The sequence below is a fragment of the Alligator sinensis genome, unplaced genomic scaffold, assembly GCF_000455745.1.
Source record: "Alligator sinensis unplaced genomic scaffold, ASM45574v1 scaffold957_1, whole genome shotgun sequence".
NCBI classification, from domain to species: Eukaryota; Metazoa; Chordata; order Crocodylia; family Alligatoridae; genus Alligator; species Alligator sinensis.
Window position 1 is genome coordinate 1,297,353 of NW_005842039.1, and position 22,014 is coordinate 1,319,366.

Sequence of the window (22,014 nt, forward strand, 5' to 3'; positions counted from 1 at the left end):
TGACCCAGCCTTCTTCCTGCTGGGACATGTTTAGTAACCAGGAAGGGGGTGCAGGATGCCTCCCTCCCCCCATCTCTCTCACCCACCTATCTGGTGCCCCCTCCCTCCCTCCTTAAGCTTTGTGGCCAGCAAAGATTCCAAAGTTGCAATGTAACAGAGGGTAATGTGGCCTAACTCAGCCAGCTAACTGAGTTGGGCCATACATCTCCACCTGAGGGGGCCCCAGGGGACCCCCATCTTTGGGACCATACCTGGGAGCCCCCCCTTGACCCAGCCATCTTCCTGCTGGGACATGTTTAGTAACCAGGAAGGTAATGCAAGATGCCTGCCTCCCTCCATCTCCCCCACCCAACTCACCTATGGTCCTACTCAAGCCAGTTGAGTCAGGTCATACGTCTCCCCCTGAGGGGGCTCCTAGGGGACTATGCCTGGGGGCCCCCACCTTAGGGGGCCCCTCCCTTCCTAACTAAGATTTGTGGGTGCATTTGTTTAGTCTTCTTTCTTGCAAGAAATGCTGGCTGCATATTAGCACTGGCCAAGTATTCGACCTTCCTCCATCGATTAACAGTCCACCCTGCAACTTTCCAGTAATGCCATGACTCCATAAAAGTTTTGCAGTCATCATCTCTCCAAAAAGCACCCCACCCACCCCACGTTGGAGATGCATGCCATATAGACCAAAAATAAAACCTGCTTGCCTGCCTCCCTTTCGCCCTCCCACCATGCAGCCTTCCGTCCATCCATACCATATCAAGGGATTACACAAGGGACCTTGGGACCATATTGTCAATTGGTGTTTTATCCTATTGTATTGCATTTGCTGGCAATGGCTGTACTGTAAAAAGTGTATTCACCAGTTGACTACCAATGACATTTTTGAGTTAAAAAAAAAAAAAATGTCTATACTGTTTTAGATTTATTGTGATTTCTCAATTGAATTGATTGCAATTCAATTTATTGTGAAAAAAATAAAGATGAGGGGCAAAAAATTCTGATTTGTACTTGCTCCTGCTTGATTTCAGGGCATGGACCTGGGAGCAGGGGAGCAATTTGCAGCTGGCTGGGGTGGTAGTGAAGTAGCTTTGCAGGCTGGACACAAAGCTGGTCAGGGCCTGTATTTCAGATTGGTTGGTCTCCCCTCCGGGCACCTCAATAATAATATGTCTGCCATCTGCTGTGCTCTCTATGGGGAGCAGAGTGCTATTTGAAACCCTGGCCTTGGTTAATTAGCAACTCCCTGCTTAGCTGAGATCCATCTGATGAGAACATGGCAATACCTAGTGTAGGAGAAGGAGGTATTACAACTTTTCTGAATTTGGATGAAAAGAAGTTCTCCCACAATGATGCTTTCTTTGAATACCCTTGATTCTGCAGAAGCCTAGAGGTAGCTGAAGAGATTAGCCTGGGCTGCCTTGGGAGTGCTGCTCCTTGTTTTCCCTCTCACCTTCTCCCTGTCCTTTGAGAAGGCTGAGAGGAGAGATACGGCAAGGGAGGACAAAGCAATCCTGAACAAAATCTGATGATCTCCCTCCAAGGGGAGGCAGGTTGCAGCTGACCAGGACAATGGGGGGGAGGGGTGGTAGGCGGTCTGCAAATCTGCATTGAAAAGAAATCATTTTTGCATCACACCTCCCATAACAGTACAGCCTGCAAAGAAAAAACTCAGAAAAAAAGAATCTGTTTTGGAACTGTAGCGGCAGGCGTTAACCCCAACCCCCCACCCACCTCAGTGACTATACATATGAAATTCATTATAATGCATTAAAGACTTACTTGCTAAAGGCCCTGGGAGGTTCATGCATGGAGAAGTTTGGCAGATCGCCTGCTTGCCACGGGGGCGGAGCGGGGTGTTGTTTAGTGGGAGGACAGGAGGGTACATGGGCGGGGGGGAGGACATACACTATAGGTGGCAGGGGGAGCAGAAGAATGAAGAGGGGGTAGAAAATTAAGGGATTATTTGTCTCCCCCATTTTAAAATAATAATTGGTCTGAGTCGACTCGTCCCAACCTGAATTGGAAGCTGTGAGGGAGGAAGGAGGAGTGAAGGAGGGTAAAAAACCACACAGCAGCACCTACAGGCTAAAGGCCAGAACACAGCGCCCCCTCATGGTGAAGGGGATTAATTAGAAGTCTTTGGAGTCTCTGCCTGTTTGCACGAACAAATCCACAGTTGCAGCAGCATAACTGGAGAGCATAGCAAATTAACACATTTCTGAGTAGTGTTACTTTAAGGCGCTAAATGGACTTTAGAGTGGTGGGAAATCCTGGATCATGTAAACACAAATGCAGTGCATCGACATAAACAGGAAATACCGTTTTGTCTATACACTCCCTATGATTCTATCTGTGGGAGAGATTTTTGGCAAAATATACAAACACCATTTACTGATGTTCTATCTCATGGTAGGTAACATTGCAGAAATCAGTGAAGTTACACACAGAGTAAGGATGTACTAAATATGAGAGAGGTTAGCAGAATTTGGCCCAAAACCAGAAGTACTTTACAGTGAATGAGTGGATATCATTACCTTCTATGCCAAAATGAGAACAAATATAGGACAAACATGTACATCAGGGGCCTGGTTCTGATACTTTTCTTTATGTGGAGTAGTTCTTTATGCTACAAGTAGTCCACTGGGACTGTTTAAGGAGGAAAATATTGTTGCACTTGAAACATGGTGGCAGAATGAAATTCGGGGGGGGGGAGTCAATATTGCGGTAATAGTACAATATGGGGGCAATATTACAATATATATCATGGGATTTATGTGATCTCTGGTGCTAAGGAGGTTATTTTATTGTTTAGATATTTTATAAAAATGGATATTCCAACTTGTACCTAGGGTAAATCTTGTTTGCAAACATTTTTTACTCCAAAGACTAAATTGTGCCTTATCTTACACAGGCACGTTAGGAAGAAAATATGAGGCAGGGCGTCTTTCTCCCCTTACATACCTAAACTTGGGCAAAATGGCTTTTATGCAGGGGACCAATATAGGGTCTTGGAGAATATGCTTTCTAATTGGGAGAAAGCGAAGGGGCCATGGTTAAGCCTCTGCTGTTTTCTGTAGTTTATTGCATAACCCGTGCACAGGATTTCTGGACTCATGAGCTCTTGCAGTTTCTGGGCCTACTAACCTGACTGTGATTTCTCCATATACATGCTGTTATGATGGAGCTGAAGTAGAGAGTGCAAGAGGTTTACAAAGTCCATCATCAGCAGGGTGAACCCTATGCAACACAACAATAAAACGGTGGCCAGACTATTGCCTTTGGGGGCTATCTGCAGGTGTAGAGATGTCAGAAGGATTTGGTCCATAAAGCAGACAGCTTCAGCTGAAATCTGAAAACAGGCATGAAGCAATATTGTGTTTTCACAGATTTCAAGTTGCTACATTTTAGCTGATGAAAAGGTAATAAACTAAAGGTGTTAATGGTAATTTATATTGTCTGCTACGATCACTTTTTTTAAAGTGTTCCCTTGGTTGCTATAGCTTCTGCTAAAGAACTACTCCAGTGACAGTTTTTAAGAAATATTTTGGTTACGTTTGTAACAAAACCATACAAGGCAGCCTTATTGAAGCATTTATAATAGTATTTGAATTTTGTAGTATAAGCAGAGATAGGGAATACTGTAATAATTATAGTAATTAAAGACAATGTAGGAAAGTTTTTCAGGGATACCATTTTATGGTGTTTGTAAGGTCATTAATATGAGCAGTGAATGAAGTAATTGGACAGTATTATTTGACTAATTTATGGCCAAAAACATACACTGTCGCTATTAAATCAGTCCAACTTTTAATATCGTAGAGGAGATGATTTTTATGGATTGCTTTTATTTTGCAAAACTGGCAAATAGAGAATATATATAAATGGATTCAGGCTGCAGGCAAATACAGCCCACTAAATTACAGAAACATATATTTGAAATAGAAGTGGTAATATGCAATAAAAAACCATTACATTTATAGAGACAGTATTGTAGGTGATAATATCTAGTTGCTAAGGGCCAGATCTTTGGTATCTATTCTGAACTCTTTAAACAATTCTGGTAGAACAAAGGAGCTGGAAATTCAAGGGAAGTAGTGAACTAGATATTTCCTAGTAGAAAAATAAGTACTAGAAATTTGGAAATCCATCCCAGTAATAGGATCTCGCAGGCAGAGTAAAAGGTTCCCAGAGAGAGTCTGCAGTATCCAAAGGAAACTCCTTGCCTTCCGAAATGGCCTCAAGCAAGATGGGTGAAGAGTGTGACTATTTCTAGGCGGTTGAAAATATATATGGCCATTTTATTCCCAGAAGGGGATATTGTTCACAAAGAATGGCTCTGCTTTGTAGAACTCTGATTTCACTTGCAGCACGTAGAAGTAGATTCTTTCTAGAAACTAAAGTCACAAGGCTGGAAAAGTGTAGATAAAAGACAGATTCTTCACCCTGAGGCCATGCTCGGTGATACAGAGGGCTGAAAAGCCATCCTAATAAGCTACTTTGGTATCCTCCAATGTAGAAAACATCTCTGCATAGAGCAAAGCTAATGTAGGGAATATAGAAAGACATATTCTTGGTCTCATAATTTTTCCTTAAGTCATAAACAGATGGTTTACTTAGAGGGTTATTTATTATAAGAGGTTGTGTGAACTTTCCTTCAATTCTAATCATAGCATGCTTCTGTATAGTTGTATAGGTGGTGTCATATGACCAGGATCTTCCAGCAGGTAAATTTGATAGAGTAGATGAAGATAATGGATTAGAAAAATAACCAGTAACTGACTGTGAACTGTGGGTGTGTTTACATGTACATTTATGCTGGCTTAAATTTACTGCTTGGTAAATTACTGCGCAGTAAGCAGGAATAGGCTGGTGTCTACATGTGCAAGCACTAAAGCACATTGGGCGCGTCCAGACATAGGTAGATGTTTAGTTCCCCGGGGACAAGTAGCAGTGGCGCACCTTTTGCCACCACTACTTGTCACTGGAGAACGCCCATGCTGCGTGCGCTTTGGCAGATGGCAAGTTGCCCTAGGTGGGGTAGAGGAGGCTGGGGCTAGTACTTTGCTGACCCCAGCAGCCTTATCTGGGGTCCTAGGGTCCTCCCAGGGCTGCAGCCATGGAAATTCTGCCAAGCAGAGCCTGGCTGGAAGCAGAGCACAGCTCCAGGTGGCCCGGCTCCATTTTTCAGCAGCACACACTGGCTGTGTGCGCATTGCTCCGGGGGTTTTTTCTGCAGGTTTTTTTTTTTACCCCCAGGTGTCAAAAAAACCCAAAAAAACCTGCAGAAAAAAACCCTGGCACAGCGCACATTCAGCCAGCATGTCCTTGCAGTACAGAGAACGCTGGACTGTGCAGTATGTGGGGCTGCAGATGTGTTTGCAGCACCACATACTACACAACTATGCTCATCTGGATGTGCCCATTAACACTGTGTGTGGACTGACTTGGGACTAAAGTTAGTCTCAAGTCAGTCCACACACACAGTGTTACTGCAAAGCAAGGTGTATATGTGTGCATTACTATGCAGGAACTAAGTGGGCATAAATTTGATACCTGCATGATGCAGGTATCAAATTTACATTCAAGTCGGCATAAGTCACCATATTTACTGCACAGTGTGGGTGTGCATATGTAGACATCTATTATGGGCATGCACATGTAATTTTGGTTACTGTGCAGTAAATGCATGCATGTAGATGCACCCAAAAATATTTATTTTACTTCTAAGGATGTGGTGAGGGGAGGAACATTAATAAAACCAAACAAGAACATTAATCTGTTATCATGTTAATACTTTTGAAGTATGGAATATCAACTGACAGTTTATAGTGTCTTTCAGGAAACTGCATCTTCACATGCTTAAACAAGTGCATAAAATATATGGACTTCACTTCTTCGGTTTCTGAATGCAACTTTCAAAAACAATGTCTGATTCTGGTGTGGCCTGTCTCTACACAAAGAACATATGCCAGCCTTATCCCAGAGTGTTTGAAACGCTGCTTTTCTGAGCAGTAGTGGGATTCATATATGTTTCAGTTGCTTTCCAGGCACAGGGGACTTCTGATTTCTTTCAGTTTCCATTTCAAGTGAAGAAGTTTCCTGCGTGGGAGGTTGTTCATAGTGTGGAGAGTTCAGAATTTATTTTTAATGTTTGATGAAAAGGTTGTCTTAATTTTATTTTGTCTCTGGATCAGTTGTCTGTTTATTTGCCTTTTGTTCAAGAAGGTTCAACGTTCTTCATGGTCTGTTATTTTTTTTCAGGAGAAAGTAGCAACGTTTTTTCCTATCTGGCTGGTTTTGCTATACAAGGCTAGATTTGTACTTTATGCTAGCATGGGCGTGTCTACACGTGCATTGTGCCACTGCTACTTATCCCTGGAGATTGGATGGGACGCATCTACGATGTTTTCTCTTCTAGTTTTCATCCAGGGACTCACCATGCTTATACAGATTCTTATGAATCATAGAGGCAAAGCACATAAATGTGGAGATCTTTTACTGGTATAGCCCCTTGACAATATCTTCCATGAAAGTTGTCTTGATACAGGTCCCAGAATCCACCAAAGGGCAGGAAAAGAAGATCTTCACAGCATGAGTGGAATAGCTGCTTGGTATAGCTTACTTGAGACAAAAAAAATCTAAGCACCTAAGAAAATTAAGCAGCAAGCTGGCCACTCATCTTGTTAGGTGCTTTGGACAATCACAATCTTTGTCCAGCTTGGCAACATGTCTTTGATCCTAAACTACAATGCAATCCTTTTCTTCTGAGTGGGTCTTAGTCCCTCTGGAGGTTAAGAAGGAAGCTATGGACTTCAATCCCCTCCTTTCCATTCCCCCCATTTTCCATTAATTCAAATAAACTCCTACATTTTCACAGTGGCTTAAGTAAAATACTCTGGAAAATACCTGTTCTGCCTTTCTGAGGTTTGAAAGGAATATACAACTATTATTTATTATATGGTTGATGCACAGAGATACTTCCTTGCACAAAGTAGAACAATGAGGATGATGTGGGTTTTACATGCAATTAAAGTAACTTTTGTGTTTGCAAATTTGTACTTGTGGTCTGTAAATTGCTCATCCTGAAATTTCAAATATGTCAAATTGTTCTTCATCTACATGAAGGATATTAAGCACTTAAAAAGTATACATTAGCATCTTTTCAAGTCTAAATACAAAATTAGTGTAAAAATAGTGTTGCCAGCATGTTTGGTGTGCTGTTGAAGTACTATGCAATTTTTTCAGCTTCTGAAGAATATTTTAGTCAATATTTTGATTCCTTAGAGAATATATGTGCATAGTAAAATTCCAATTTAATTATAATATATATATATATATATATATATAGTGGTGATATAAGATAACCCCACAATATACAAACAAAAGCAATTTTGCAATAACCTTCTTAAAACCTTACTTTTTTTTTTCTTTTTTCCCCACAGCTCACAGACAATCACTATGCATATTCAATAACAACCTAATGATCAGTTGGATTTATGGAATATTCTAAGATGGTGGGTGGGACAGCTACTGAACATCCTGGAAAAAAGATCAGAATCATTCCCGTCAGAACCATTCATCCTGGGGAAAAAGATCAGAAAGCCATGATTTACACAGATTTATAGAGTTTAAATAGATTTGGAGAAAGCTTCATGGAAAACTGAGATATGGAAGCCTTTGTCTCTATAACTTAATCTTATTTAGAGAATTTAATGTAGGACACTGGAAGAATATAAGTTTCTCCCTATATTGACAAATGTATTATGTACAAACATGTTTTATACTTTCTAACAGTCAGAAGAGTATGCATGCTTATTTATTAACTATGCATCAGTGGTTTGTAAGAAGAAATGGTCCATAATTCCTTAACCATACAAATATTATCATGCTTTTCCATAATGCTAATAAAAATTGAGTTGAGTGTATCACTAAAATTATCACTCCTTATCAATCAAAGGTGTCTGTTCTCTCAGAATACTACTCTACCACTAACAATCCAAATACCAAACTTTTTTATTTGGGTGATAGTGATTTCTTAGCCTATGAATGACTTACTGCACCAGGCTCTTTACTGAGTAAAATTCATACAGCTTACTTTAAGCTAAATTGTACTTTTTATGTATGCATGCTTATAAGCAACATCCTCACCCTGGTGCACACCCCTTACACCAGTTCCACAATTGAAGTCACGCATCATTCCACGCAGATAAGCAGTGCCAAATACCAGAATGGACATCAGCTGCACAGCTGAAGGCAGAAATTCTGTCTTGTATCCTCCAATCACAGTTTTCAAGAGGTGATACAATCTAACCTAGCCAAAATTCATTAGTCCAGGATCATTCCTTTGACTGTGACATAAATACAGCACACGTTGACAAACAGAATCAGTCATCCATTTCAAGAGGTCTTGCTGGAATCAATAGAGTCATAGAAAAAACAGTAATCTGGTCAAGTCTCAGTTAGTGTGAATGAATGTCAGGAGGCAATTCAACCAAGAGATTGGGATGAATTTGCCCTCAATTACAGCTACAGCAGGTCAGCTCCAACTTATCTTAATAAGATCATGTACAGAGAACAGATTTTCAGGGACTACAGGAGGATGCTCAACTGGTAGAAATCAACATAGCTCCTCAAGACTTGTGTGGGGCGTTACTGCTTTATATTAATAAAGGAACTGGCCCGACATTAGCTGTGCATGTCCAAGAGCAGAATTTTGTTGAGAAATGGTTGAGAGCGAAGCTTTTTGAACTCAGCAGACTCAGCTGCTCAAGTATGGGGAACCAAGAACAACAGATTAATACAAAGGCTGGAATAATTTTAAATCCCACTGGAAACTAGAACCAGAAAGGTATACAGGAGGAAGGAGATCTTGTTGTCTGCAAGGATCTGTGTATCTTTTCTGGGTGGAAATTAAGATGCAGTATTTGCCTCAGAAAGCCATAAAGGATTTGAGACCTAGCTATCCCTAGAACTGACTCTTCCCTTTTACAAAATCATTACAATTTAAATTCTACAAAGTAGTCTTAATGAATGTCTACCCAATCTAAATGGCAGGTGAGCTAAAAATCTATCTAAAAATCCTTAAACATTAATAGTGCAGCACAGTGTTCTAAAGAATAATTTGTTGACAAGTTGAAAATGTCACAAATCAATTTTATGATTGCTATGGGTTTGTCAAACTGTATTCATGTCTTCTAATGAATAACAGGCCGTTTATGAACAGGACAAACATATAGAATAGTTCAAAGGGCAGGGACAAAAAGTGATTGTCTTCAATTTCTATGTTATTTATAGACATTTTTATGGTATTCCTCACTATAATATCAAGATACTTCAAAGTAATTAAAAGACACATTGGTGCAAATCCTCAGCTTGTTTAAGTGCAATCAATAGAGCTATGAAAATTTGCATCAGGTAAGGACCTGGTCTGTAGATTTATTTCCAGAAAGTAGTGTTCCTTTACCTTCAGTCTAAATTATTTTGAAATGGTGGATTTAGGGGCCTTTTGTAATGAGCACCTTGATATAGTTGCCTGGGAAAATACTATGTAAGTTAATTTTACAATGTATTCTAAAGTGGGTCAGGTTTATTTTTTTTTTTATTTCTTGTGGAATTGAAAAACTTAAAATCTCTGTAGCCTTAGACATCATTATCAGATGATAACTGAGCTCCATCAGGAAAGACATCCAGGAAAATGCCTTAGATGAATGTGTTGTTTAAGCTGGCTTCTGATGTAATTTGCCCTTGTGTAGTATTTTGTAGATGAGCCTAATTACCTAAACTTGGTCAGTACTGGGTGTGTCTCCACGTGCATTTATACTGGCTTAAATTTACTGTGCAGTAAGAGGGAATAGATCAGTGTCTACACATGCAGGTGTTAAAATGCATTAAGGCCATATGGGAACTGACTTGGGACTAAAGTTAGTCCCAAGTCAGTCCACACATACAGTGTTACTGCACGGTAAGGTGTCTACACATGTGGTACTGTGCAGTAACTAATTGGATGTAAATTTGATACCTGCATGATGGAGGTATCAAATTTATGCACAAGTCGGTGTAAGTTGCCACATTTACTGGGTGGTATGGGCGTGCACATGTAGATGCATACCCTTACTGCACAGTAACTTTGATTACTGCACAGTAAATCTGCACATGTAGATGCACCCACTGGGAATGCAATGCAACTATAATGAATACAACGCAAATATAAGCGGGTAGTTGAAAATATTTTTTGTTAGTATGAACAGATCAAAGATAGAAACAGCTACACATATGTGCAGACATTCTAACATGAGTTATGAATACAAACAAGAACAGCAGGTATCATTTTCCAAAGTGTATTTGCTATATGTGTTGATTTTTAATTAAGCTCAGCTAGGCCACTCAGGCTGCTTGCAGATGTTAAAAAAAAACAAACCCAAAATAAAATGGTGCTTTTCTTTAAACTCAGTGTACTTCTGCACCTGCCCAGAAAAGGTAGTGTGTTAGTGGGACCTAGCTTGCCCTACATCTCCATAGTTTGGGCACTTTAGTGGGGCTTTTTTGGTGATTTTATCTAATAGCTAATTGAATCAGTTTTAGCTAGAAGTGCCAAAATGTCCTACTGAAGCATCCAATCTATACAGACACTATGGAGCTGGGTTGAAGAAATGTGCTGCTGCTTCTGGTAAAGCACATTTTTGGTTTTTTTTTTTAAACATCTGCAAGCAGTCTCAATGGCCGTGTGTAGATGAAATGACAGGCATGTGTGCACTTTGAAGTAGGTGAAATGCTTTTGCACTGCTTTAACGGTGTTGGTGTTTACATAACTTGGTGGCATATTACACGTTAATTATAGCCACTGTAGCAAATTTGGTGGCGTAATGCACCTTAAATGACTTGGGGTGGAGCAAACTAAAACTCCTCTGAGGAGTTTTAATTTGCTGCCCTACCAGTGGCGGAGCAAAGCACTGGGCTCCATGCAGCTCAGGGGCTCTGCAGGAAACCCTGCAGGCAGCCTGGCAACAGCCCAGGAAGGCAGGCTTCACCCAAGAGAGGAAAAAATAAAGCGGCAAGCATGATGGGTTTTTTTCCCCTCAGAGCCTGTCCACCTGCCTGAGTTGTGTGTGGCCCCAGTGCTTCCATCCACAGCTGTGGTGCCCCCTGGGACCGCCTGAGCCAGGTGCCTGCGGGAGGGTGCCACCTGGGGTGGGGCCGCTGTTGCTGCAGAGGGAAGCACCAGTTCCCCCCACCGCATCCCAGGGACTGCTCCACCCACTGGCAGCTTGCCCTCCCCTCCCCACCACCAGAGAGGCAGGGAAGTTGGGGGTGTGCATGACACAGGGGTTTAACTGGCCTTAAATTGAAGCAGTGTTTTTAAAAACCCACCGTTTCAATTTAGGGCCCCTGTTTCATCTACACATGCCCAATGATTTCACACTATCACCCTTTTCCTATATTGATAAAAAAATCTAGCTCAAATCAATATTCTACTTCATTGTGGCATTTATAGCTATCAGGTTTGATTGTGTTTTCTTGTATGGATTTTTATTTTGTTTTGTTTAAAATGTCTCTTCCATTTAATCCAATTTCTCAGAAAGCAACTGTACTTTTTTTTCCCCTCTTAAATGAAAACAAGTACAGGAGATTTGTTTTATTAGTGAGAATTTGGCAATTAGTTTTGATAAATACACTGCAGTTATTAATTTTAATGCTTTTATGCAGAGGATGTATGGTCTTTAGATTTTTTAGTGAATTTTGAAAAGTGCATTACTGAAAGTCTACATTTGTATAAATACATAAAGACTGTAATGTTTCTATTATTTTTTAAAGAGGAATAATTATACCACTTTTTTTTCTGGAGATTCTATGTGATCAGCTTTTCTGTAATTTATTATTTAGGAGGCTGGAGAGGAAATATTTTGTGAGTTTGCAACATTCATTCATATAAAAACAACAATAGTCAACTCTGGCATTATTTACAGTTCTAAATTTTTCTAAGTAATAAAATTTGTACTGCTTTTACATTTATCCTTTTTGATAGCAAATAAGAGCTATGGGATTTCAATTTATAGGGGTTCATAAAACTATATTAATTTTATTATACTATATTTATTATACTATATTAACTATATTAATTTTATTTTGAATTTTGTAAGTTGACAACCCGTAAGTTAAAGTCCCCAACTTGGTGTGGCTTGTAGAGGGAAGATGAAAGCTACCATCCATTCCCCTCCCCTAAAACTTTGGTCAGATCCAAGTGCATGCTAGAATAGTTGCAAAGCTTCTCTTATTTATGCAGCTGAAATTATCCATGCTGACTCAGGACTGCCCCAATGTATGCCTGATATGCCACTGAATGTCCCCTTATGTAGGAGGATGGGAAGTAAGATTCATAAAGCCAAATCTGCTGACTTTGTAGTTAGGTTCTCTATATGTTATAAAGGAATCCCTGGGTGTCATGATAGATTAACTCTCCTTTACTGTCTTGGACTAGTGTTCAAGGAACTTAGTTTAGGACAAGTTTAGTTTAAGACCTGTTCCCTTAAGTTTCTGATCCAACTAGATACTATGAACACATGTATGAAGTGTTAAAGAGGGATACTTACTGCAGACCAGCTACTCTGTGGAAAACGTTTTGTGTATTGTCTCTGATCCTACAGTAATCAGAAGCTAAATCATGGACAACTTAACCTGCTTCATTCAGACGTAAACCACTCCAGTTTAGGGGCACTTACTACAGAATAGGAGGAGACACGCAAAACAGATACCATGGAACACCTAATTTGCTATAAGTTGCCTCTTTTGCTGTTTAACTTTGTATATTTTTGTTCACGTGTCCATATGCCAAGTATCTTCAGATTAGCCTAGAAACTAAACTCCACATGTTTAAAATATAAATCAGTATTTTATGAGGTTTAAAAATGTTAAGTGTGTGTCTACAGGTGAGCTTTCATGTGCTTTAGCCTATTTTAATGTGCATTAGAGTATCACTAAAGAAACCATAGATCTTTATACACGTGCTCCAGGTGTATGCAGGGGGGTGTTTGTGCTTGACTTAGAGCAGCTCCCAGAGCCCAGAGTGTCTCATGTATCAGCATCCCCAAGCTTAAAAATGGCAGCGGAGGCACTTTAAATAAAGCTCATTTGACAAGCTTTAGTTAAAGCACCCCCACTGCCATTTTTAAGCGCGGGGATATTGATACACAAGACACTGGGCTCCACTTGAGTGCAGTAATTATCACGCTCCAGAAGACTTGATCTGATGTACTGCTCATGTATAAGTGCTCCATGCTATTTAGTTAATGTGCATTAGCCTATTTTAACTGCATTGTGTCACTTAAAAACAGTGATCTTTAGTTAATGCACAGGCTAGTATTCATTTTCCTAGTACCTCACAATAGAGGTACTAAATTTAATGTACATTAACTAAAGCGTGTTAATGCATGTGCAGATACACCCAAATGGGAGTCTCTTCTTCTCATGAGTCAAATGAAGATGGTGGCTGAATTTGGACTGGTGCCAAAGGGACATTCCCAAACTTATACCTCTGCCACATTTTCATCAGGCAGTATTTTAAGGGAAGCATTCTTGATATACTGCACAGTGAATGGAAGCAAGTTTTTTTCTGTGGTGTGCCCTTGCTCCTGTTCCCTGGCATCACAAGGGCACCTTCCTTCTGTTTTGCCCTCTGACAAAATGGCTGGGAATGGATTTTGTCCAGAGATGAAGGACAGTTTTCTTAAATGTTCAACACTGGCTGAATTGAGGGACCGAATATTAAGTAGGAAAAATACTCCAAATTATGATGGCAAAGAAAAGTTTGAGAAGGGATATGAAACTTCATGTTAGACAGTTTATATCAATCCCTAGTACAAGTTAGGAAGAAGAGATTTCACTAGTGGGTATATGTGGCAGGGCACTGTTTGTGCCTGCCACTTTAAGGGCCTGAAGACAGCAGCCAGCAGGTGCCTGATTAAGGCAGCCATTTTAAATTCAGGGCTGCCCATATAAACAGGGCATTTTGCTGCTAGAAGGGCAGGCAACAACATTGCCTGGCTGCAGGGCTGTTGGTATCATCTGGAAGTAAGGGCAGGAGTTGTAGGGTCAGGAGGCTCCTGGTCCTGGGCATGACCTAAAACTGCACCCTGCCGGGAGTGGGTGGCCTGGTGGGGCTCCCAGTGGTGTGGGAGCCCCCAGGAAATGTCAGGCCAGTTACCACGTTGGTGAAAGGAGGGTCGGGGTGCCTTAACCCCAGCTCCCACAACCAGGTGGGTTACCCACTTGTAGGGTCCGGAAGGTAGACCCCAGTGAGAGAGTGGGGCCATAGACTCAAACTTGTCTTGGCATCCCCGACTGGTCCATGCTGGGGCCAGGACCGGAAGGGTCAAAGGGCCAGGGGCCCACTGCAAGGGATGCCCAGAGCTGAAGGCCTGGGGTTCCGACTGGCCTGGAGGTGGGCCAGGGCTAGTAGCCAGAGGTCCTGGGGGGACCACACCTGTAAGGGAGAAGCAGCTCAGGGAGCTGTGCAGCCTGGAATGAAGGTGGAATAGGCTGCTGGAATGGAGGGATCCAGGTGGGGTTTGAAATAGCAGGATTCTGGGGCCCAGTGTGGGGCCAGTCATATTGGTAACATCTGGATGCCATCTGCGAGGCCTGGACTGCAGTGTAAAGGAGGAATGGAGCCATGGATAGCACCCCCTGGCATCCGGGCAAGAAATGGGCAGCCTCCCACTTAATTAACATCAATTAATTAATTAACAAAAAGGCGTGGCAGATGAGAAGGTGGGTAGTTAGCCCAGAAACAGGTGGGTGGGCCACAGGGAAATCAGCCCCAAGAAGGCTCCCTGTTACAGTATATCATTCCAAATCGATGTACTGCTGTTTTTTTTTACTTTTTTAATTCTGGCCACTCAGAGACATGATACAAGGCCAGATGGGTCATGAGGCTTATCTAGCATAGTCATTACTGTGCCTGAGACAGAAAGTTGACAGATAAAAATTAAAAACTTGAGAGAGAAATCAGAAGTTGAAATAGCCATCCTCTCCCCATCCTTCCACCACCCCCACAAAGGCTTTGTCCTGAAGTTTTTTTATTACACCAGTCTTTTGAACAGTAACTTAGAATTTATACACCTGTTGCAGTGCCCTAGACAGCAAGGAAATCTGAACTCTCTGGCACATCTGGTCTCCAGAGATAATCTCTAATTGAGCTAACAAACACAGATATGAGCTAAGTGGAAAATAGAACAAACCTTCAGTTACTTTTCTGACACTTGTCCTCTGTTTCAGACTCGAAGCTCTGTTTGGTAGCTAAGTCCCTGAGCTTAGCTTGAGGCCCTTTAGAAGGTGAGAGGTGTAGCGTGGTCTCCTCTTATATCTTTATCTTGACCAAAATATACATTAACTCTCTTACAGACACTTCACTTTAACAACGCTTATCTATCCTGGCAAAAACATATGGATTGTTATAGATATGACTGAATCCTGAATGATAAACATCTCCAGCAAGGGAGATATTAAGAGGAGAAGAATGGGCCTGTAACTAAAGCCTTGTACTGGAACAGGAAAGCTGAGGTCAATTCACGTTTCTGCCATAGGCTTCCTATAGAAATATTGGTAAGTCCCTTGATCTCTGTGCCTGAGCTGTCTAGCTACAGCTCTATGAAACATGGATATTTTTAACTTGTTCCCACCCTGTGTCTGTCTTATTTGTAAAATCCTAACTGGCCCCTTCACTTAGGCATCTTCAATTTGGACACCTTGTCCCAAGGGGACAACCCAAAATGACAGGGATAGGTGCCTAGGAGAACTAGATGCCTCCCAAAAGTGATCCAGAATATAATAATTTAAATAAAAGGGAAAGATCTTGGTCTCCTAGCAGACAGGCTATTGATGGAGAAAGAAACAAAAATGGAAGAAGAGAGGGAGGGAGAAAGGGAGAACACTATTATTATTATCTATAAATGTGGGAAAGTCCCATGTTGGTCTGGAAGCATTTCATGTAGTTCTCAGCTACCTCAAACCAAATCTATATTGGGAGCACTTTGTCTGGTAGAGTTTTACCAATAAGCTATACTGGCAAAGTATGAATGCCATTTTTACTGGCAAAATCCATGGACAGAGTTGCTGTTTGAAGCACTCCAAGTGCCTTTGGAGTGCTTCAAACAGGAAGGGTTCAGGCATTAACAGCTAAAGCAGTGTTTCAAAACTGGCCGAAACCCACCAAAATCATCCTCAAAACAAAGAATAATGTTTTTGCAGAGATTCATTTTGAAGCCCTTCCTGAAATGTCTGTATCTTCCAGTGGAGTGCAGAAGGGTGTTGCCTGGGCTTCTGACATCCCTTCTCATCATCCCATACTTCAAGGTGGTGGTGAGGACATGCTGGAAAGCCAATAAGCACTCTACTGTGCATTCAGCTGTTCTTGGAAACTTCCAGAGACCTGCTCTCCAAACCTCCCCTCCAGCTCTGGGCTAGAGAGGGGAGAAACTGCATGCCTTTCCAATCATTTTGAACCATGCTGAGGATCATAAGATCATAGGCTGAGATAGGATGGGGGCTGCCTTTCTCCATACCAATGAAGTGCATTGAATTTGAGGTGCTATGGTATTTGGAGCTTCAAGGGCATGTCTGTCCATACCCACCAACTATACTTCTGCTGGTACAGTTTATCCAAAGTCCTATGAATGAAGCTATATCAAGAAAAGCACTGATCTATTGCCAGTGTAACCCCATCTGCACTTGGGGCTTTTTCTGCCACTTCTGTATTAGTGGGGGATCTCTTCACTCTCCTGACCAATGTTGTAATGCTGACAAAAATGTATAATGTAGATATGGCTTAGACACGAGCTCAATTTTCAGTGTGCTTTAGTTGAGTAGATTACATTGGAGGGGGTTGGTGACCACTAGCAAGCATGTTTTTCATTTATAGACAATCTTAGAACTTGCAAATAGTGATGGGCAGACCTGACACCTTTTATTCTGGCTAAATGAAGGAGCAATTAAATGTGCCTTTGCTTAGCAACAGGTGAAACAATGGAAGACACTGCCCAAGACAGGAAGGTGAACCCTGAATAGAAGCTGGACAGCGTAGGACAATGTATTTAACTGAATACTGACTGCTAAAACAAGGTTTGGTTAAGTTGCAGCTATATGAAGGGGAACACACATCAAGCAGGCAGTGAGAGAAGAACTGATGGGTCTGAAAGGGAAAAGGAACAGAATTCCTCTGGGCACTGGATTGTCTGTAGATTTAGATTTGTCAGCAAGAAAACTGCCTCTTGTTGTTTGTGACTAGACATTTAAGAAAATAGGACTTTGTGAGTGCTCTTCATAAATAAAGAGAATTGTGCCTAAGAAATACCTGACTTATAAAACAACTAGGCAAGGCCCTAAAATAATGGCCAGCCACAGGAGTCAAGGGGTAACAAATGTTTAACACGAGAAGAGTACACGTGGGAATGATCAGTTTTTTTGCTGCATTTTAGGTAGATGAAAATTAGCAACTAATTGGGTGCATCATGCTGCCGGATGGGTTTATTCCACAGTAATTTACTGCAGAGTAAACCTACCCTGGCCAGGCATCCATTGTCCTGGCCCAGTCTTTACAACCAGAGCCTGCCCTGGCAGCTGGTAGCTCCTGAGGGCAGGAACAATCTCCCATACCCTGCTGACCGGAAGCAAATTAACTGCTGAGTAGAGCAAATTACTGTGCAGTAAGGGTATGCACATGTGGATGGTGATACTTACTGTGCAGTAATTTGCTCTACTGCACAGTAAAGTGTCTCATGTAGACATGCCTACTGAACCATAGTGAACTCTTGTGTTCACTGCTGATGTACCACACTGCTATCTTTGCTTATTCATACAACAGGAGCTCCTTCAGGGCCCATATGTGTTTGGGGCTCCATTATGTGAGACATTGTTAATTACTTTGGAGAAACTGTTCTTGTCCTTAACCATCTTAATAGTCTCCACACAGGATGAAGACGCGTGACATGTTTCCTATATAGTAAAAGTAGAGTGGACACACAACCCAAAGCCCAGAATAAAGTGATTAATCAAATCTGGGGTAAAGTTACCCCTTGAAAAATGCGTGATAACAATTATGTAAGAAAGTGGCATATGCTACATGTTACTTCTGTAGTCAATTCCATTCCTAGGTGGTCATTTGTTCAATGACACGATATTTAATACAATCCTAAAAGGATTTCAAATTGATCCATACCTCAAATTTGAGTGAGAATGAACATTAACAAAGGAACTGGTCATCAATTATTCTAGTTCAGGTTTTTGACTAGCCTTTGCAAATCAGAACTGTGCACTTTGATAGCTAGGGTATAAAGACTGATATATTGTAAAGGAAGAAGATGGTAACATTTTAAAATTAATTGTCAGCATCAGAGCTTCAGATTTTTTTCTTTGTGTCTTGCTGTTATAGAGGGCTCTGAATAGCCTGAGATGTAAACTGAAATTGTTGAACATTGATTGCATTAGATGTGCAGTCACCTCACAAGGTAATTGTGACAGAACTTCAGAACTCTTGAATAAAACCTTCCTGAACTCTGATAAAGCATACAGATGGTATTCTGGTGAAGAAGATGACTTTTGATCTTCTTCATAGAAATCTGCAGCAGCATTTCTGTGCAGGAAGGAACATCTTCAACACAACATAGCATTGTCTGCACACTGTGTTTTAGCAAATGCCAGACAAGTCATGACATTGTTTCTGTAGTTTATAGTCTGCAAAATAAACCAAAGGTTATTTAAAAAAAATACTCAAAAAAGCAAGCTTAATTTACATCCCATATCAATTTTTACAAGATTAATATGGATCAAAATTGGTAATGTAGGTTTGGAAATTACAGGGTTTTGGCATCAGTATGCTGATGGCACCAAGCTCTACCTTTCTTCATCTGACCCAGGCTCCACAGCCTTTGTTCTTCCCAGTGCTTAGCTATAGTCAGAGATTGGATATGAATGAACCAAATGAAATTGAATCCAGACAAGACAGATGATAGAGGTGGGCAGACTGCTTGACTTGGTTGGAATTAGGACACCAGTCCTTGATGGGGTTCAGCTTCCCCTTTTCACGTATGTTCACAGCCTTAGCATGCTCCTGCATCCTTTGCTACACCTGAATCTTCAGGTGGTGGTAGTGGCTAGAACTGCCTTTCATTAACTCAGTCTGGTGTGAAGGCTGCAACCCTCTCTTTCAGATTCAGATCAGTTATCTATGCCTTTTTAACTTCAATGCTAGACTACACTTTATACAGGGACAGCAAACAGGGAAGTTTTCTGGGAGCAAGAGGAGGAAGAGGAAACGGCACCAGGCACCAGAGCTTGCTCCTAGAAGGTAAGTGAGCCAAGGATGTCTGTATATTTGGCGTGGTAATTGTTTGGTTGGTTGGCTTTGTGTTTCAGTGTGTGCTCTAAGCAGCTGGGAGTACTGCTAGCTGAGTGATTTCTTCCTGTGTCTGATAAAAGCCCTAACAAGTAGCCAATCCAGGCCCAGGAGAATATAAAAGGAGACTCCCCAAGTGACCAGGAAGAAACTGAATAGGGACAGCAAAAAAGGAAGTTTGCAAGCAGTTTGCAGGTCAGTTTGCAGTCCCTGTCCTTTAAGGGGAGCCATTAAGGTAAGTTCTTTCTTTAATTAAGAATAACTAAGCTAGGTATTTAGGACAAACTCAGCAGTTATATCAATACTTAAGTCCCTTGTTTAACTTGAGATCAGAGGGAGCAGGGAGTTTGCTAGCAATTTTTCCAGGAAACTCTTTCTCTCACCTTCCTTCACTGTACGCTTGGTGAGAAGTGTCGGGAGCCGAGGGCGGTCTAAGGCTATGGCCAGTAGCCCAGACCGTCAGGTGGGGTTTTTCCACGATGGAATAGAGTTAGGCACGGAAGCGTATTGGTTGTATAAAGAAAGCTTTACTTACACTGCCGATGGTCGCAGTGAAGGAAGAAAACTTGCTTGAATTACAGTTGCACACAAACACAGAGGGGTGAGATCTCTCTTCGAACCGAACCGAGATGAGTCGTCGGTGTACGACTCCACGAGCGCTTCACACGGGGGTACGTCAATATTTCCATGATGACGGGGAGTGGTTAGAGTCTGATCAGGTCCCTAAGTTCTCCTCCAAGACACAGGCGGAGTTTGCTAGGCTCCACAGCGCGCTTACAGTTCCCCACGAGATGGTTGACGGGGCGGAAACTGGGTGGAAACTCCAGCTTGGGCGGAAACTGCTCTAACCTTTTATACGGCTAGCAAACCAATCGCTAGCCACCAGGTAGGAATAATTTAGAATTGACCAATAGTGGGACACAAATTTGCATACGTGTGGCGGGAACTCTTTTGCACCGGGGTTTTCTCTCTGCAGCTGAGAAATCCACCGTGCAAAGAAAGCTCCATGTGGCGGGAAAATTCCAATGTGCCAAGGCACTAAAAATCATTGGGTTATGACAAGAAGAAGCAGGTTAGCAGGGAAAAAGGAACATTTCAGGACTAAGGAACATCGAACAGGTCACCTCACAGGGGAGCTTGCTATGGAAGGTCTGCCTGGAAAGAAGGGCAGAAAAAGGTAGGTGGTAGATTTAAGAAACCCAGAGAAATGTCTGGGGTACATCACAATGCCAGAGCCACTGCCACTGCCAGCTGTTCTCTGCTTGCACCTGTGAGGTTTCTGTCCAGGCAGGATCCACTCACCATTGAGACTTCCACCCAGGTCCTGGTTTGGCACTGTGGAGACTACAGCTTGCAGCTTCCTTCCAGTGACCGTGAGGTGGGAGAGTGCCTGCAATGTAAGTGGGGCCTCCTGGTGGTATCCCTCAGAGCCAGCAAGAGAACTACAAGAGGAGGTGGTGAGGCTCTGAAGCATCCTCAGCCATGAGGAGTTCATTGATTTGATGCTGAAGGAGACGACTAGGACTGTGGAGCAAGCACTGCCAGAGGCAGCACTGGAGAAGGAAGAGGACATGGACTCCCAGGAAGGTGGAAGCTGTGACCTCTGGCAGCAAGCAGAAGTCTTCATCACCACCTGCAGTGATTTGATGGGAAAAGAGATGTGGAGCCATAGCAACAGAGAAGGAGCATGTTCTGTCAGCAGAAGAGACCAGGACAGGTCTCCTCAAAGTTGGAAGAATCAAGACGCTGCCACCAAGAGAAAGTGACAGGTGGTTCTGGTTGGTGCCTCCCTTCTTGCGGGGACAGATGCATTCATCTGCCAGCCTGACCTGTTGTCTTGGGAGGTCCGCTGCTTGCCCAGAGCTCAGATCTTGGATGCCATGGAAGGATTACCAAGACACATCCAGTTCTCTGACTACTATCCCATGTTGCTCATCCATGTGGGCTTCTGTGATACGGGGTGACCCTGAGCAGATCAAAAATGGCTACAGAGCTCTGGGGGTGCCAAGGTGAAATAGACGGGGCCTCAGGTGGTGGTCTCCTTGATTATTCGAGTCAAAAAGTGCCCACACATGATGTGTATCAGTGGTGCAGCATGCCTCCATGCTGAGAAAATGGTGGTAGTGTACTTCGAACTAAAGCACATTGAACATGTTTTAGTTCAAAGTGCACCATTGCCGTTTTCTCAGCGTGAAGGTGTGCTGTGCCACTGATACATGTAATGCACAAGGCTGCCAGATGCATCAATTTTACATGCTCCAGCAGACTTGATTAATCAAGTCTCCTCCAATGCCGTGGATTTCCCTATGTGTGTAAGTGACCTATGATGTGATAGAAATAACAGACTTGATGGGACAGCTCACATAACTGGAGTATTATCATGGATGGGTATAAACCATTCAAGAAGGAGAGGGTTGGGGAGAAGAGGAGGAGGAGTTTCATAGATTTCATAGATTTCATAGACATCAGGGCTGGAAGGGACCTCAGAAGATCATCGAGTCCAGCCCCCGGCCCAAAGGGCAGGAAGTCAGCTGGGGTCATAGGATCCCAGCAAGATAAGCATCCAGTTTCATCTTGAAGGTGTTCAATGAAGGCGCTTGAACCACCTCCAGTGGCAGGCTGTTCCAGACCTTGGG